Source organism: Tamandua tetradactyla, chromosome 19 (assembly GCF_023851605.1).
Source record: "Tamandua tetradactyla isolate mTamTet1 chromosome 19, mTamTet1.pri, whole genome shotgun sequence".
NCBI lineage: Eukaryota > Metazoa > Chordata > Mammalia > Pilosa > Myrmecophagidae > Tamandua > Tamandua tetradactyla.
The window spans coordinates 58,064,305-58,078,530 of record NC_135345.1 but is presented as its reverse complement, the minus strand read 5'-3'; positions in this window follow the sequence as shown (position 1 = coordinate 58,078,530).

Below are 14,226 nucleotides of genomic sequence, written 5' to 3'. Positions count from 1 at the left end.
GACGCGAAAGGACATATATTGAATGATCTCACTGATTTAAAACAAATAGAATAAGCGAACTCATAGAGTCAGAATCAAGAATATAGTTTACTGGGGAGTGAGAATAGGGAATAAGAAGCTAATACATGGAAATGCTTTGATAATGGATGGTAGTGATGGTTGACAACGTTGTGAACATATTTAACAGCACTGAAATATATATATAAATATGGTTAAAAGGGGAAATGTTAAATTGTATATATGGTAACAGAATAAATATTTTTAAGAAATCCTTGGAACTACACTACATAAATGGTGAAACCTAAGTTAAATAATGGACTTTAATTAATTGTACAGTAAAATAAAATGTGCTATCATCAACTGTAACAAATGTTCCACACCAATGCAAGGCGTTGATGGTAGGGAGACAGATGGGGATCCTTTGTTTTATGCATGATTGCTCTGTAAACCCACCAGTTCTCTAATAAAGGGAGAGAAGAAAGAACGACAGAACATTTCACAAACTATGTGGAAGATGTGAACATGCACATCCAAGAAGCCCAGAAAACATTACGCGCAATATATTTGAAAAATATAAAACTTATCACAAACTGTCACATGCAAAGGACAAGGAGAGAGCTCTAAAAGCTTCAAGAGAAAAACAATGTGTTATGCATAAGGGAGTCCCAGTTAGACTAAGTGCCAATTTCTCATCAAAAACCATGGAGGTAAAAAGGCAGTAAGTTGAAAATACTTTAAGTGCTCAAAAAAAATTGCCAACCAATAATTTTATATCTGATGAGGCTTTCTTTCAAAAAACACTTAGAAGACATTATCAGATAAACAAAACCCGAGTGAGTTCATCACCACCAGACCTGCCCTACAAGCAAAGCTAAAGGGAGTTCTTCAAACTGAAACAAATGGACACTAAAGCAAATCAAAGTGGCATAAAGAAAAAAAGACCTCCATTAAAGTCATTGAAGTGAACCAATTGTGTAATTATAAATGCCAGTGCTATTGTATTTTTGGTATGTAACTACACTTTTTACTCCCTACAGGTGTTAAAATGTAAATTCATAAAAAGTAATGACAACTATGGTTTTGGACATACAATATATAAAGATATAATCTGTAAGAAATACAAGAATAAGATGGGGGACAGAAGGATATAAGAACTGTGTATGTATATGTATTGAAGTCAAGCTGGTAACAAAAAATCAAATATGATTGTTACATTTTTAGAATGTTAAGTTTTTACCCCATGATAACCACAGAAAAATATATGCAGATAGAAATGAGAAAGGATTTGTGGTATTTTGAAACAGTATGTATCCCAGAAAATGTTCTTACATTTTCATCAACCCCGGTGAGTGTAAACCCATTGAAAATAGGGCCTTTTAATGAGGTTGCTTCAGTTAAGGTGTGTTCCACCTCAGTTAGGATGGGTCTTAATCCTATGGTGTCTTTTGTAAGAGAATGAAAATGGTGTCTTTTGTAAAAGAATAGTGTCTTTTGTAAGAGAATGAAATTCAGACAGAGAGAGAGATAAACACACACACACACACACACACAGGAAGCAAAAGAGAGAAAGCCACAAGAAAAAAGAAACTGAAAGAAAATCCAAAAGAGAAGGAAGAGACCAGGAAATGCTGCCATGTGCCTTTCAATGTGAGAGAGGATCAAGAATCACTGGCAGTTAGCCCCAGAATGCCATACTGCTTAAGGGAGAAAGCATCACTTTGATGATGCTTTGATTGGACATTTTCCCAGTCTCAAAGCCATGAGCGAATAAATTTCCATTGTATAAGCTGAATCAATTCATGGTCTTTGCTTGTGCAGCCTAGGTAATGAAAACAAGACTCAATGTAATACAACACAAAAAAATATCAAACAAATATGAAATAAGCATTAACAGAAGAATTGAAGGATAAAGAATTTATAGGATTAAATAGCAAAATGACAGAAGAATGTCCTGCATTATCAATAGCGACTCTATGTATAAATGGATTAAGCTCTCAAGTCAAAAGGCAGAGACTGGCAGAATGGATAAAAAAGTGTAGCCCAAATATATGCTGTCTACAAGACACTCACCTTAAATTCAGTCACAAGTAGGTAGGTTGAAAGTAAAAGGATGGAAAAAATGCACCATGCAAATAGTAGCCAAAAGAGAGCTGTCAGGACTCCACAAATATCAGATATAATAGATTTTAAGTAAAAAACTGTTAGATGGGACAAAAATGCCATCATATATAGATAAAGGGGTCTATTTGCCAAGAAGACATAACAAGTATAAATATACATATGCAGCTAATAGAAAAGCCCCAAAATATATGACACAAATACTGACAGGTTTAAAGGGAGAAATAGATGATACTACATTAATAGTAGGAAGTTTAATATACCACTTTCAATAATGGATAGAATATCTAAACAGAAGATCAATAAGAAAAATAGAAGATTCGAACAATGCCCTAAACCAATTAGACCTAACAGACATATAAAGAACAATTCACCCAGCAATAAAATACACATTATTCTCTAGTGCACATCAATCACTCTCCAGGACGGAGTATATCTTAGGTCACAAAACAAGTCTCAACAAATTTAAAAACATTGAAATTATACAATGTATCTTCTCTGACAACAATGGAATGAAGCTAGGAATCAAAAACAAAGGCGAAAATGAAAATGCACAAATACATGGAAATTAAACAATGAACTCTAAACAACCAATGAGTTAAAAAGAAAATCACAAGGGGACTCAAGAGAGATGTTGAGGCAAATGAAAATGAAAATGCAACATGCCAAAATTTGTGGGATGCACAAAGTCAGTGGTGAGAGGGATATTTACAGCTTATATTAAAAAAGAAGAAACATTTCAAATCAAAGACCTAGCATCACAAGTAAAGAACTGTAAAAGAAAGAGCAAACTTACCCAAAGTGAGCAGAAGGAAGAAAATACACATGATTTTAGTCAAAAGGCCGATAAGTGATAGAAGGAAGGAAATAACAAAGAATAGAGCAGAGAAAAATGAAAAAGAGAATTAAAAAAAATACAGTAAAGAGAACAAACAAAACCAAAAGTTGGTTCTTTGAAAGAGCAATAAAACTGACAAACATTTAGGTACTCTGATGAGGAAAAATGAAAGAGAAAGGACACAACTTAAATCGGAAATGAAAAGGGGAGATATTACAACTGAACTCATTGAAATAAAAAGGTCTATAAGAAATACTATGAACAACTGTATGGGAGAAAATTAGATAACCCAAATGTTATAGACAAAGCCCTAGAAACACAAAACTACCCACACTGCTCAAGGAGAAATAGAAGATCTCAAAAAAAAAAAAAAGAAAAGAAAAGAAAAAGAAACAATAACTAGTAAGGAGATTGAATCAGTAATCAAAATCTCCCATCAGAGAAAAGCCTAGGACCTGACAACTTCACAGGGGAATTTTGACAAACTTTCTAATAATAATTAACACCAATCCTGTGTAAACTCTTCCCAAAAATTGAATAGAAGTGAACATTCCCTAATTCACTCTATAAGACCAGCCTTATCCCCCCTACCAAACACAGCTAAAGATACCAAAAGAAAATTACAGGCTAATCTTTCTTATGAATAAGATGCAAATATCCTCAAGCAAATACTAGCAGCTTCCAACAGCACATTACAAGGGTTATACACCATGATCAAGAGGGATTTATCAGGAATGAAAATGTAGTTCAACACCAGAAAACCAATTAATATAATAAACCACATTTACAGATTGAAGGAAAAAAACATGTGATCATCTCAATCAATGCAGCTAAGGCATTTAACAAAATCCAATATCCTTTTTTTATCAAAATATTTAGAAACCTAGGAATAGAAGGAAACTTCCTCATTATGATAATGGGTATTTATGAAAAACCAACAGCTCACATCATGCTTAATGGTAAAAGACTTAAAGCTTTCCTTATAAGATCAAGAACAAGACAAAGATGGCCACTTTCACCACTGTAATTCAACAATGTACTGGAACTAAGAGCCAAAGCAATTAGGCAATAAGTGGAAATAAAACACATAAAATTTACAAATAAAGAAGTAAAACTTTTCCGATTTGTAGATGGCATGCTCCTATATGCAGAAAATTCTGAAAAAAAACTCAACAAAACTCCTAAAGCTAATAAATAAATTCAGAAAATCAGCAGCATGCAGTATCAACACCCTAAAATCAGTAGTGTTTCTGTATGAATAGCTAGAAATCAAGAGACAAATTCCATTTACAAAAGCACCTAAAAAAGTCAAAATTCTAGAAATAAATTTAACCAAGGATGCAAAGGACTTATAAACACAAAACTACAGCGTATTGCTAAAAGAATTTTTAAAAGACCTAAATAAATTGAAGGATAGTCCTTGTTCCTGGGATTAGAAGACTAAATAATGTTAAAATGTCAATACCACCCAGAGCAATTCATAGATTCAATGCAATCCCAATCACAGTTCCAGCAACCTTCTTTGCAGAAATGGAAAAGCCAATCATCAAATTTATATGGAAGGATAAAGGACCCAAAATAGCTAAAGTTATCTTGAAAACAAAGAATGAAGTTGGAAGACTCCCACTTCCCAGTCTCAAAACTTATTGCAAAGCCACAGTAATCAAAAGAGCATGATAATGGCACAAGGAAAGACATATAGACCAACAGAATGGAATTGAGAATTCAGAAATCAACTTTCATATTTATGGCCAACTGATTTTTGACAAGGGATCAAAGACCATTCGATTGGGAAAACTGGATCTCCAATTACAAAAGAATGAAGGTAGACTCCTACCTCACACCATATCCAAATATCAACTCAAAATGGACCAAAGACCTAAATATCAAAGGCAGAACTATTAAATTCTTAGAAGAAAAGGTAGGGAAGCATCTTCAGGAACTAGTATTGGGAAATAGCATCTTAGATTTTATTTCCAAAGCACAAGCCACAAAAGAAAAAAATGGGTCAATGGGACTGCATCAAAGTTTAAAACTTTTGTTCCTCAAAGAACTTTATCATGAAAGTAAAATGACAACCTACACAATGGAAGAAAATGTTTGGAAACCATCTATCTATAAGGGCTTGAAAACCAGAATATATAAAGAAATCCTTCAATTCAACAACAAAAGGACAATTTAAAAATGGGCAAAAGCATTGAATCAACATTTCTCTAAAGAAGATCATGCCACCCCTTTGCTCAGTATATACCTGGAAGAACTGAGAGTGGGGACACAAATGGACATTTGCACACTGGTGTTTATGGCAGCATGTTCGCTATTCACAATGTATGGAGGTGGCCTAAGGGTACAATGACTGAGGAATGGAAGGGGGAACTGTGGTTTATGCACACACACAAGAAGGAATGAAACTGTGAGGCATACAACGAGGTAAATGAACCTTTAGGACTGTGTGGTGAATGAAATGTCAGAAACAAAAAGACAAATATTATCATACCTCACTCATATGGACTAACTATAATATATAAACTCGGTGAACTAAAGTCAAGAGCATGGATTATCAGGTTGGAGCCTATTGCAAAGGATCCTAGAATGTAAGCTCTTACAGCAGTCACATATATTCAGGAGTTGTAACTTTTTTTCTAAATTCTGAGATACTGAGCTGTTTGTATATAACCTGGTCATTCCTAGAGACTTCAGGTATTTTTGTGATACCTGAGACTCAGAGTTAGAGCTCTGAAGCTAAAAGAGTCAGCAGTACCCCATACAGGAACTGTTTAAAAAGTTGAAAAAGGGATCAGACTTCGACTAGAGATATGAATGAAGCTGTTCTGAATAGGACTTGGGTAGATCAGAATACAGGGTAACAGATGATATCATTCATATTTTAAAACTTCAACCTCTGTGTGAGATCAAAGGGAGAGATATTTAGTCGGTGCAAAACTTATATTTTAAATAGTGCATTACCTAATTTAACTTGTATGGTCAGTTTAGTTGAATACCATAAGTACATAGAATCATGAATAGGACATGAGGGTTTATTGGTTTGTCCAGGTTAGTGTGATGCCCTGATATATTCCAGAGTAATTTGGGCAATGAATAAAGAAATATTTGCCAAGTCCCCCTGGGGGAATGGGGAGAAAGGAGGAAATGTTCAACTTACTCATTTGAAGAATTTCAGATCTTCTCACAAGCAGGGACAACAAATGAATCAATAGGCAGAGCCTTTGATCTTGGGGTAAAACTTATTTTTGCAAAGGATAGGCTAAGCCTACTTGAAATTGTACCTGGGTCACCCCAGAATCATCTTTTGTTGCTCAGATGTGGCATCTCTCTCTCTAAGCCAACTTGGCAGGTGAACTCACTGCCTTCCCCCCTATGCAGGACATGACTCCCAGGGGTGTAAATCTCCCTGACAGTATGGGACAGAACTCCTGGGATAAGCCAGGACCCAGCATTAAGGGATTCAAAAAGCCTTCTTGATCAAAAGGAGGAAGAGAGAAATCAGACAAAGTAAAGTTTCAGTAGCTGAGAGACTTCAGAATTGGGAGGTTATCTTGAAGGTTACTCTTATGCATTATATAGATATCCTTTTTTAGTTTACGGTGTATTGCAGTGGCTGGAGGGAAGTACCTGAAACCATTGAGCTATATTCCAGTAGCCTTGATTCTTGAAGACAGTTGTATAATGACACAACTTTTACAACGTGACTGTGTGACTGTGAAAACCTTGTGTCTGATGCTCCTTTTATCCTGGGTATGGGCAGATGAGGGGGAAAAAAGGATAAAAAATAAAATAAATAAATAATAGGGGACATAGGGGTAAAATAAATTGGGTAAATTGAAATACTAGTGGTCAATGAGAGGGAGGGGTAAGGTGGATGGGCTATATGAGGTTTTTTTTCCTTTTTATTTCTTTTTCCGGAGTGATGCAAATGTTGTAGAAATGATCATGGTGATGAATACACAACTAGTGATGATATTGTGAGCCCTTTATTATACACCATGTATGGACTCTATGTGTGTAAAGATTTGTCAATAAAAATATTTTTTAAATATATATTTTTAAAAAACCAAAGCAAACAAATAATCAAATTAAGAAGAAAAAAAGAAAAACAAAGCACAATGAGATACCATTTCACATCCAGTATAACAGCTACTATTCTTTTTTTAATGAAAATTACAAGTGATGGAGAGGATGTGGAGAAACAGGAACACTCATTCATTGCTGGTGGGAATATAAAATGGTGCAGCCACTGTGGAAGACAGTTCGCCAGTTCCTCACAAAGTTAAATATAGTGCTATCATATGGCCTGGTAATTCCACTTCTAGTTATATAACCAAAAGAACTTAAAGAAGGGACTTGAACAGATATTTGCATGCCAGTGTTCACAGTGGCATTATTCACAATTGCCAAAAGATGGAAGCAACCCAAGTGTCAATCAACAGATGCATGGATCAATAAAATGTGGTATCAACACACAATGAACTATTATTTAGCCCTAAGAAGGAATGAAGTTCTGATACATGTGACATTGATGGACCGCCAAAACATAATGTTGTGTGAAATAAACCAGACACCAAAGGACAAATATTGGATGATCTCACTAATGTGATATAATTAGAATAAGCAAACTCCTGGAATAGGGAGTACTCATAAGATGTACAGTTTTATTTGGGATGATGGAAAAGTTTTGGTAAAGGATGATGGTGATGTTAGCACAACATTGTGGATGTAATTAACAGCACTGAATTATATATTTGAATGTGGTTGAAAGGGGAAATTTTAGGTTGGATATATGTTACTAGAATAAATATTTTTTTTTAATCCATGGAACTGTATAACACAAATTGAGTCCTAAGTTAAACCTGTCTACAGTTAATAGTGCAATTTTTAAAAATGTGTTTTCATCAATTGTAACAAATACAGCTCACCAATAGAAGTTGTTAGTAATAGAGTGGTTTGTGGCAACCCTGTATTTTATGCAAGATTTTTCTGTAAACCCACAACCTCTCTAATAAATAAGAAGGAAAAAAGAAAATCAATCACAGATGTTGTTTGGTTGTTTTGTAGACAAAACAGTCAGTGGACTGATTGAATTTTTTTACTTTTCAATGAGTTGTTTTGGCCTTGTGAGGATGGAGCCATTAATTCATTAATCACCCAGAACTCCTGAGTGGCTTAGAGAGGAAAATCATTACTTTCCAAGTATAAATGGCTTATTAACAATATGCAAAAGGCCTGCCAGGGTGAATGTGCTCAGTGACCCTATTTTAGAAAAATGACTCTCCAGAATATTTTATAGCATATGGAAGTAAACTGTACCTGATTTATTATTTCATTTTCTAATCGTAAAACTCTATGTCCTTCAGTATAAGTTTACAGAGAATGTAATGTATTTGCAATGTAATCATTTAATCCTTAAATTAGAGTGAATTTTAATTCATAGAGTGCTAAGAAAATAATCTTCACAACATATTTGGTTTCCCTACAATGACTTTTTTGCAATATCAAAATGGAGGAGTTTTGCCTACATGATGATTAGCTCCTGTCCATGTGGTATACATACGTGCCATTCTGATAAATATGTATATTTTCCGATATGGTGTTGAATGTTCACGTCTGATTTAACTCTTGATTTTTAATTAATTTTAAATTGCATTCTAAATGAGGCCTACAGGAGTCTAATTTACATGCTTATTTGCATATCTGTAAACACACTGCTTGCATTGTTTATCTAAGTCCCTATCTTCATGACATAGGGAGGTTTATTCCACCCCAAGTTGTGAACTGGTACAAAGTATCAAGGTGCCCTCCAAGACTTGCAGAAGTTAGTCTAATCCAGAAGGGGTGATGATGGCTCTCTTCTCTCCTAGGTGAACGAAACAAATTTTGAGAGGTCAAGGTCAGTGATGATAGTTAAGACTCCTGCTTTCTCAGAGGACTAGCTGTGCTGTGTTATAGTTTTAGAAACAAAACTGTGTACTTTAACATACCATGGGTTACTAAAAATGCCCTGAACTCCTGAGTTATTAGCAACAAATCAGAAAGAAGCCATGTTCTACTTATCTAGATCATCGAGTCCCAAATGCAGCCAGAAACCAAGGTAGTTTCCTCTGCGACAGACAGTGGAAGATTCTTTCCTTCCTCTGAAAAGTCTGTCCTCTGGTAGTGCTCGGGGCATCTGCAGCCTGTCCAGATGTTGCCTTGTGACCAAAAAACACCATGCATGCAACTCCAGTCAATCAACATACAAGCCACCTCAAAAATCCTTCTGAGGTTAACAGTTTGGATTCAAAGAGATAGTTTGCTGTCCAAAACATGAACTGTACCCCAGACCAGATTATAGAGGGACTTCCTTGTCTGGAAGTATTATCATTTTTCTTTTATTTGTAGCTTCAATAAGCTAAGGTATCACAGTTTAAAATATCATCCTGCATATTACAGATAAACCTCCATATTACAGATAAACATATTAGAACTATTATCTTTTAGGGTTGATGTGAAGATTAAACAAGATAGCTATATTCTAGCACATTTTTCCTTTGCTCTCCAGTAGAAATAGACCCCAAGTCCCAACTCTAGCAGATGTTAAATGTGATACCTCATGGCACATAAAGGGAACAGACTAGACCTGTTGTACACCATTCTCTTGATCTTCACTCCAGCAGGACCACCTGCCTTCTTGTTTCAATAAACTTCCAGGCTGCCCTATCAAGAGGGAGAGCAATTCCCTTTCAGCTAAGTGTTTATCAAAATCAAGCCAGCCCCCAGTGGACCAAACGTAATATTAAATGTGTCAAGATGATGGTCTTTACAGCTGGACTGTCATCATACAATCAATCAATCAGCCACAAGAATGGCAACATTTCCCTTCAAGCAGCAGCAAAGTATTCTTCCTATCGAACTAGTCAGGAAACATTTATACCTGATATTGATTGGGGCGCAAATTATTGTAGCTGGTCATTCTGTATAGGAAACAGGGCTGCAACGGGGGTCTGCTTGACACACCTCTAAGGGGAATATAACTCCAAACTCACTCTAATGCACTTCCAAAGGATTTGAGTCAACCAGAAAGAATGCATGCAATTGGATATAAAAATGTAAATAGATCAAAGAAATTGCAGCAAACAACAACAAAAAAAGGGTAGAAAATCAGCTCATTGAAATATATGCCATGAGATTGCATGCAGTTCCAAAAATTGGAACCCTGATCCGGTTCTGACCCTCTGAGCATCTGAAGCAAAAAGGTAACAATCTATTACAAGTGATACATTCTCCATTAAATAAAACAATACCTGTTGCCAAGGAAAGCAATGTTTCTAGACAGGAGACAGTCTCCCACTAGTCTCCATTAAGGGAAATCTACAAGAATAAAACTATTTACACAAATGTATCCCATAAATCTGTGCCTTTTAAGTAGATAACTGACTTAAAATTAATCTCTTGGAGTACTCTCAAGGTTGCCATGTACAGCTGTCCTAGCTGTGCGCTGCATTTACATCTAAGATGGGAGATGCTCCCCCTGGGCTGTGCAAAGCAGTTCACGACATCCAGCACAGTGTCTGGCCAGTAGGAAGCACTCAGTGGATGTTTGCTTTGTTACCTAACAAACTAGCAACAAGCATAGCAAGCACTGTTTTTACCCTGGGGGCAAATTCTGCCTCTGCCACTTGTAAACTGTGTGACCTTAGGCAAGTTACCTAACCACTTGGCACCCATGTTATTCACCTATAAAATGGAGATAATAGAAGTACACACCTAATGGGATTAAATGCATTTGTGCATATAAAGTACTTAGAACAGTTCCTGGTACAAATATTTGATATTAGTATTATGATCGGTCATTCCAATGTAAGGAAAAAAAACCCAGATGGATTTCTATTTTAATGTTCTTAATGACATACTTAGATTGCTGCATTATTCCTAAGCAGTGCCTTTTAGATAGGGAAGACGGCAATAAGCAGTGTTACACAGCAGTCTGTCTTTCTAAGAGAATACAATAAGGGAGAGAGAAGGAGATTAATACAGAACCCGGCCCCTTATAAAATCCCTCCATTTATCTCTGTAGATCCCCAAGGGTGTCTCACATGGCTCATGTGCAGTCCATCAGCACATACCTCTTGGCCACTGCCCAACATCACTGCGTCTTCTGCTAGGCATGGGTCACGAGGCATGACTGCGAGCTCTGCTAGCTGCTTCCATGTCCACCTGCTACTGCCACCTTTGCCGGGCACTGGCCTTCCCACTGTGTGCTGCCAAACACACCGGGCACCACCGCTGTGGCAGGCTTCCTCGGCATCTCCCTGTGGCACCAGTTTCCTACCAGGCAGCATTGTTCTCCCTTGGGAAGCATCACTGAAGTCGGAAAAGTGAAGGAAAACTGTCTCTCACCCCACTCTGAGTAATTCTACTCCTTTCAGAGGACATCAGAATAGAGCTACATTTGCCTCAGTGAATCACATTTCCCAAAACAAAAAGAAAAAAACAGCAACAACAACTTTTCAGATTTTTCATGTCAGCCTTTTCTACTTCCCGAGCCCAAATGAAAAGGGGGCTATATCTGAGAGATAAAGTGTAAGCTGTACCAAAGAATTTCCCTTCCTTCTGGATTCTGGGGCTTACCACTAGCCCAGCCATTGAAATATTTTAGAATTTGAAAATTTTTGAGGGTACTATATTTGCTTCATTAATGAAAAATAAAGGTTTTCTACCCACTATGTCTATGCCTTGAGTCAATAGGAAATAGACAAGTAAACACCATATTTTGTTCATCTAAGTGTTCATTGTGTCCCTGATGTTTTCAAACAGTAATAGCATCTTCAGCATCCAGGGAAAATAGAAGGACGGTAACCAAAGGCAGAGCCTGGAACAATAGAATAAGCATCAGCCTGAAACCAGAGAGGTGTGGGTAGAAGTTCAGCTCTGTGTGCCTCTAGGCCACTCGCTTCACCTTGCCGAGATTGTTTCCTCATCTGTAAAACTGAGATGATAATATCAACCTTGCAACATCTAAGAAATAGTGTATGAAATTTCATCTGTTTTTTTTCTCACGTTTCATCACTTTATAATTTTCTTTGGCTATAGACTTGGGGTGCTCTAGCTTATGAAAAGTGATGGGCAGATAAAGGATCATTCATTCTACGGTTATTTATTGAGCGACTCCTAAGTGTAGCCCTAAGTGAGCTCACGAGGATACGATCAAGAACAAGATGCACAAGATTCCCGTTATCATTGAGCCTCCATTCTCGGTCTAGGAGGGAAGACAGAAAATAAGGAATCTCATAACTAAGTGACAGAATTACACGTTGTTATTAGTTCTCTGATGTCAGGGTATACTAGATGTTAAGACTAAAGAATGGGAAGTCTAGGAAGAATTTTAAGCAGAGGAGTGAAATTACCTAATTTATGTTTTCATCAGATCATTGTGACAGTTTGGAGGGAAGAATTGGAGAGTTACAAGTGCAGAAATGGGCACATAAAAGTGATTCTGCTGTGCTCCAGAGCGTAACATAAGCCACCCCTAATTAACTTTGACATAGTCTTCAAAATGATAAATTGGCAATTTGTGTGTGTAGGTGGTGTGTTGTTCAGATTCTTTGGGGACAAAAAAAGATTCTTCCTTGTGTAAATGGGTGCACTAGTGAAACAGCTCCCAACTCCAGCCTGGATCATGGGGTAATACAACAGAAGATTCCAAAGTCACAGATGAAAGAATGTTGGGCCAAATTTGGAATAAAAAGATTTAGAAAGCTACCAGCAGGCTCAGGGCATGAATTTCAGATGGCACAGGAGGGGAAGAGTGTGGCTGGTGCCAGCTAGGTCTCTCTGTAAGGAAGGAGCCAAGACCAGCTCTTACCAGAAATATGAGCTTTGCATTTGATTTCCATTAGCACCATGTTAGGTCTCTCCATCAGATGCACAATTGAATCCAACCTGAGAAGGCTGCTGCTCTCTCTGAGTCGGGCTTTTGTGAAAGATGTGGCAGAGAGGACCTGTAACTGTGTATACATGTGTGGTTTTTCTAAAATAAAAATACCTTGCAAAAAATAATATCTTAGACCATGAAAAAACTGTACAGTTGAGAATCTTTGCACAGAGAACCTGATCCCTCAATTTCTCGGAATAACCATATTTTGAAGAAAAACTGAATGTCTTACTTTGTCAGAATAATATTTCTCCATAGCACTCCATTAGACTGGGGTCTTTTAACAGATGAGCTTCAGTAAATTAGGAGGATCCTAAGGGGATGAGCCCCGGAACAATTAAGCATTGATGAAGAAGTGGGTAAACTGCAGGGAACGCTGGATAAGAACAAGACAGAATGATTGAGTGGTCCGGGCAGGGTAGGGACAGCTGGTGCCTAAAGGTCATACAGAAAAGGCAGAGACAAAGAGTGGAAGAGCAGGGGACACTGAAGTCAAAATTCATCTCCTTGATATTCTGAGCCGGGGAAATCGCCCCCATACTTTAGCTCTGGAAGAGGACAAGCTTGTGAATTTCGCTGTCTTTCTGTCTGTCTGTTTTCAGTAGGTAGTCTAGAAAGGCAGAAGAGAGAACAAATCTCCATCTCACTTTTCTCCCTAACGCTGGCATTCAGTTGTGAGGAGCTCTAGCAGTGAACGAAATCTGACCTTGAAAGGATGAACTTAGACTGGAATAAAATACTGGAAAAAATTAAAAGCTAAAATGGCTTTAGCTATTATGTAGCTCCTATGAAGTCACAAGAAAGAACTAGCAACAGGTACTTGACAGAACATGAAGTCTTGTGTCTGTGCTCTTTGCAGGGAGAGATGAGGTGATTCTTTGGATGTTGATCAAAATTCCCTGCCTCCCTCAGGGTAGCTGGACTTTAGAACAGCAGGAGCGCTGCGCCATCTTGTGGGCAGCTACGTGCCATCAGCATTCATTACGGAGGCTGTGTGTACATTCACACACAGACACACACACATTTCAAGTGAAACTTGAGAACAAAATCCAAAGCTGACATAGCAACTATAAAAGCACCATCATTAAAAGATATCCTCTGTTGGGCGGGCCGCGGTGGCTCAGCGGGCAAAGTGCTTGCCTGCTATGCCGGAGGACCTCGGTTCGATTCCCGGCCCCAGCCCATGTAACAAAAACGGAGAAACAGAATACAATAAAACAAGAAAATGTTTAAAAATATTTCCCTTTCTTCCTTCCTTCCTTCCTTCTATCCTTCCTTCCTTCTCTCTGTCTTTCCTTTAAAAAAAAAAAAAAAAAAAAAAAAAAAAAGATATCCTCTGCTG